This window comes from Chiloscyllium punctatum, chromosome 36 (assembly GCF_047496795.1).
Source record: "Chiloscyllium punctatum isolate Juve2018m chromosome 36, sChiPun1.3, whole genome shotgun sequence".
NCBI classification, from domain to species: Eukaryota; Metazoa; Chordata; class Chondrichthyes; order Orectolobiformes; family Hemiscylliidae; genus Chiloscyllium; species Chiloscyllium punctatum.
Genome location: NC_092774.1, coordinates 70,587,342 through 70,592,757, shown reverse-complemented (window position 1 = coordinate 70,592,757; position 5,416 = coordinate 70,587,342). Strand labels below are relative to the sequence as shown.

The following is a 5,416-nucleotide window of genomic DNA, read 5'->3' as shown; positions in this document are numbered from 1 at the left end:
ATGGGATAGTTACATAATTTAAAAGGCATCTGGAAGGTTACATGAGTAGGAAGAGTTTAAGGGATATGGGCCGAGTACTGACAAATGGGACTGGATTAAGTTAGGCTATATGGTGGGCGTGGATGAGTTGGACCGAAAGGTCTGTGTGCGTGCTGTATGACGCTAAGCATCTTCAGTGAAAGCAGAAGTGTCATTGTGAAGACTGGGCTTTTAGAGTACATTCTGGTCTACTTTTCTTTACAACATTTGTTTGAAAAGTTCTGACTTTAATTTGGAATGTATTTTAAAGGTATTTTCTGAGGTAAACGATGCCTGTCTGCCCCCTCCCTCCGTCAGAAACCGCCCGCTGAGTCGATGAGAAAACCGCAGCCTCGCGCCGCCATCTTTGTTTTTCTTCTTCTTTTCGTATCGCTCCTTCAATCCTCTTGCACTGGCACGTGAACTAGATGGTGCCTCCTCAGGTGGGAGGATCAGGTGAAGCCCTTTTGGAACTGACAGCAGGTGAATGGCCTCTCTCCAGTGTGGACCCACTGGTGGGTCAGCAGTGCAACTGACTGAGTGAACTCTCCCCTGCACATGGGGCACGTGAATGGCTTCTCTCTGTCTGAACCCCTTCCTGCACACTGAGCAGGTGAACGGCCTCACCCCGTTGTGAATGCGTCTGTGGGTTTCCAACACGGATGGGGAAGGGAATCCTTTCCCACAGTCCCCACATTTCCACGGTTTCCCCATTGGGTGGAGCTTTCCTTGTGTTGCTCTGGGTTTGAAATTACAAACAGAGCGGGGACATAGTCTTTCCCACCGCGAGGTGGGTGATTTTAATTCCCCAAGCTGAGTAAATGGTTTGAAGCACTTTTCACAGTCAGCGCACTGAATCTCCCTCACTCGGTATCTCAGTATTCTCCCTGCCACACCAGTGTCCAAAGTCTCTCAAGCAGACAAAAGCAAACATTTCTTCAGGACCATCGGGGCAATGGATGACGTATCTGACTCCACCTACTTGTTTCAACTGCAGCTCACAGCTTCTTCACACATCCCAATTAATCTTTCTCATTGTCATGAAACCGGCGTATGGGTACAATTCCTAATCTGCAGGAATGAGAATCTTTTCACTGTCTCGCGTCAGTAAATGTCCCTGAGAACATCAGAGTTAAGTAACAACGCTGTCAGAGGAGGGGGAGCTGAAATAGCCCCACACGCTGCTCATGGGCACATTTCACTTTCCCCAACACACCGCCCTAACCACTGCGGCTCCTGGGAGTGGAAAGGGAACAAGCACCAAAACCCAGTCTCAGCTTTGTAAATCTTCAAGAAATAAGAAAACTGTACATACCTTCGGGTCTTCCATCCTGGGCTGACAGTGTTGATTTTAAATGGCTGTCCAGTCAGTGTCGATTCGTTTTGGCTGAAAAAATCTTCCTTATCTCATCCCAGCATTTCTTGCCACAGAAAACTGCGCGGCAGAGTTCATGTATATATTTCCTTGTATGGTATTTTGTAAATTACATCCGTTTGCTGGTTGTTTGTATCGGGTATTTCAGGTACATTAGCCGCTGTTTAAGTGTGTTGGTATATGTGTGGGCTACCATGATGCTGAGAGGGTTGAGTTGTCTGGACATCATTTCCCAGATGTCTTTAATGTAAAGTAATGTGGCTAGGGTTTCTGTAGACGTTGTGTCTGCTTGTGTCAGTTTGTTGATGTGAAATCGGTACACTGGGTTTATTGGGTCGGCAAAAGTGAGGACTGCAGATGCTGGAAACCAAAGTTTAGATCTGAGTGGTGCTAGAAAAGCACAGCAGGTCAGACAGCTTCCGAGGATCAGGAAAATCGATGTTTCGGGCAAAAGCCCTTCATCAGGAATAGAGGCAGGACCCCTCCAGCGTGGAGAGATAAATTGGGGGTGGGGTGTGCGGGGCCAAAGGTAGCAAAAAGAACAATCGGTGAATGGGGGAGGGGATGGAGGTGACAGATCAGAGAGGAGGGTGGAGCGGATAGGTGGGGAGGGAGATTGGCAGGTAGGACAGGTCATGAGGTCAGCGCTGAGCTGGAAGGTAGGAATTGAGGTCAGGTGGAGGGAGGGGAAATGAGGAATCTGATGAAGTCCACATTGATGGCCTGGGGTTGAATTGACCCCAAGCGGAAGATGAGGCGTTCATCCTCCAGGCATCGAGTGGGGAGGGAGCGGCGATGGAGGAGGCCCAGGACCTGCATGTCCTCGGCAGAGTGGGAGGGGGTTTGAAATGTTGGGCCATAGGGCAATGGGGTTGATTGGTGCGGGTGTCCTGAAGATGTTCCCTCAAGCGCTGTGACTTGACTCTGCGAGGAGTCTCCAGTCTCCCCAATGTAGAGGAGACTGCATCAGGTGCAATGGATACAAGAAATGACATTGTTGGATACACAGGTGAAAGCCTTCGACCGACCATGGCGCGGATTCGATTTCCGGGCAGGGAAGAAATTTTCAGTAGAGCTATCAGGCTGTGCTTGCATCTCCCTGGTGGTCTAGTGGTTAGGATTCGGCGCTCTCACTGCCGCGGCCCGGGTTCGATTCCCGGTCAGGGAAACTGTTTTCAGGGGGTTTAGGGGCTCCCCGTTCTTCGGAAATGCTCTGTACAGTTATTTATTGATCTTCGTCGTTCCTGGGTGCAGCAGTGTGTCGTGGCTCGCTGAAATAGTGTCCTGATTCAGATGTGTTTGATTGTGTTGGGGTGATTGCTTCTGTAGTTAAGTTCTTGGTTCGCGTGCATTGTTTTCCTGTAGACGCTGTTTTGAATTTACCATTGACTGTTCGCTCCACTGTGACATCAAGAAATGGCACTTTGTTGTTGTTCTCCTCTTTTGTGAATCTTATGCCAGTAAGGAGATTGTTGATGGTGTTGTAGGTTTCCTCTAATTTGTTTCATTTTTTGATGAGAAAAGTGTCATCGCTGTAGCGGACCCAAAGTTTGGGTTGGATCGTTGGAAGGGCTGTGTGTTCGAGTCTCTGCATTATTGCTTCTGCTCGGAATCCTGATGCTGGAGGTTTCGTGCGTATTTCGTTGATTTGTTTGTAGGGCTTGTTATTGAATGTGAAGTGGATGGTAAGGCACAGTTCCACGAGCTTGACAGTGCTATCTTTGCTGATGAAGTTGATGCTGTGTTGTGTCTTTGGTTCTTCGAGTAGTGTCTTCAGTTTTCTTTGGCCACGTTGATGTTAATGGATGTGAACAGAGCTGTTATGTCAAAGGACAACATTAATCCATCCTCTTCTATCTCAGTGTGTTTGGTGTTCAGGAATTCTTGGATGGAGTAAATGGAGTGGAGTGAATCTTCGACTTGGGGTTTTAGTCCTCAGTGGAGGTGTTTTAGCCTTCAGTGGAGGCCTTTGACTAGTCTGTATATTGGTGTTCCAAGTAGTGAGACTATGGTCTAAGGGGGGCTCCTGGATTGACGGGGAGGAGAACAACAACAAAGTGCCATTCCTTGATGTCACAGTGGTGCGAACAGTTAATGCGGAACTTCAAACTGGCATCTTCAGAAAAACAACAGACCCAAACCAAGTACTTAACTGCAGAAGCAATCATCCCAACACCCACAAACGAAGCTGCATCAGGAGATTATTTCAACGAGCCACTACACAGTGCAGCACAGAGGAACTACGAAGAGCACAAGAGAAATACGTATATAGTGTATTAAAGGAGAACGGGTCCCCAATAAACCCCCTCCGCCGATTTCTCATTGATACATTCAAGGTGACTCTCAAAAATTCGGTTTGACCCTCCATTCTTTCCTGTTTGTTTTTTGTGGGTTTTGAAAGCTTTCCCAATCCTCTGACTGAGTATTGGAGTTGGAAGGTTGTGTTGTGGTTGTACAGGACACTTTTTAGGCCACTTTTGGAATATTGTGTACAATTCTAGTCTCCCTCGTATCAGACGGATATTGTGAAATTTGAAAGGGTTCTGAGCACCAATGGGTCCACAGAGATGAAGAGGCCCTTCTGCTGCCCTGAGTGTGGGAAGGCCTTCAGTGATTCCTCTGCCCTGCTGACGCACCAGTTGGTCCATACCGGGGAAGGATGTTCTCCAGCCCCAAGTGCGAGATGGCCTTCAGCAGTTCTTCCCACCTGCTGAGACACCAGTGGGTCCACACTGAAGAGAGGCCGTTCTTCTGCCCCGATTGCAGGAAGGGCTTTGCACTTTCCTCCGACCTGCTGGCCCATTGGTGGGTCCACATGGGGGAGAGGCCGGTCAGTTGCCTAAGTGAAGGAAAGCCTTCATCAATTCCTCTGTCTTACTGAGGCACCAGTCCGTCCACACCGGGGAGATGCCATTCTCCTGCCCGAGTGTGAGAAGGGCTTTACCGCTCCTCCACACTGCTGAAGCACCAGCTGATCCACACGGGGGGATGGGGGGGTGGAGAGGGGAGGCCTTTTTGCTGCCCTGAGTGCGGGAGGTCCTTCAGCAATTCCTCCACCCTGCTGAAGCACCAGTGTGTCCACACCGGGAGAGGACCTTCAGCTGGCCCGAGTGTGGGAAGAGGTTCATGTTTTCCTGCAACTTGCGGAAGCACCAGCGGGGGCACCAGTGCTCCCAGCAATCAGATCCCACTGGTAACGCTGCCTTTAGTCACCCCCCAGGACTGAACCTCCTGCCAGTTCTGACAGTGGGTGCAGTGGGAGAATAGGTGGGCTGTTTTTGTTTTCTGCTGGACTGCAATTTCCTGCCCCACCCCCCACAACTACAACCCCATGGTGGCTCAGGGTTAGCACTGCTGCCTCATGGCACCAGGAACTCAAGAATAATTCCACCCTTGGGGTTCTGTGTGCAATTTATGGAGGGTAGGAAAATGGATCTGAGTGGGTTAGTCCTCGGAAGATCAGTGCAGTTGTGTTCGGCTGAAGGACCTGTTTTTCCACATTGTGGGTGTGCTATGATTCTATGAACTTTGCCTTCAGTGGACACTGTTGCTCATTGAGCCCGGGACTGCACATTGCCAATGAAATGATCCAGAGAAACCTAAGACCGCAAAACCATCGGAGAAGAAGTTTGACCTTCTCTGCCATTCGTTCGTAACAAAAGTATTGGATGAGATTAGCTACAGTGTGGAAACAGGCCATTTGTCCAAACAAGTCCACACCGACCCTCCGAAGTGTAACCCATCCAGACCCATTTCCCTCTGACTAATGTACCTAACTCTATGGGCAATTAAGAATGGCCAATCAACAAGACCTGCACATCTTTGGTTTATGGAAGAAAACAGGACCACCCAGAGAAAACCCACGCAGTCATTGGGAGAATGTGCACACTCCTCACAGACTGCCACCCAAGGCTGGAATAAAACCTGGGTCCCTGGCACTGTGAGGCTGCAGGTGTAACCACTGAGCCACTACATATTGCAACCCGAGGTTGGCAAGCCGGGGGTTGGGAGAATACAGCAAGC

At 49.4% G+C, this 5,416-nt stretch overlaps 1 non-coding gene across 1 annotated transcript; it reads left to right on the top strand.

Annotated features, from left to right (window-relative positions):
• The first annotated feature begins 2,489 nt into the window (after nt 1–2,489).
• On the top strand, nt 2,490–2,561 carry trnae-cuc (transfer RNA glutamic acid (anticodon CUC)). Its single transcript has one exon. It is a non-coding gene; the product is annotated as a tRNA-Glu (tRNA).
• The last annotated feature ends 2,855 nt before the right edge of the window (nt 2,562–5,416 follow it).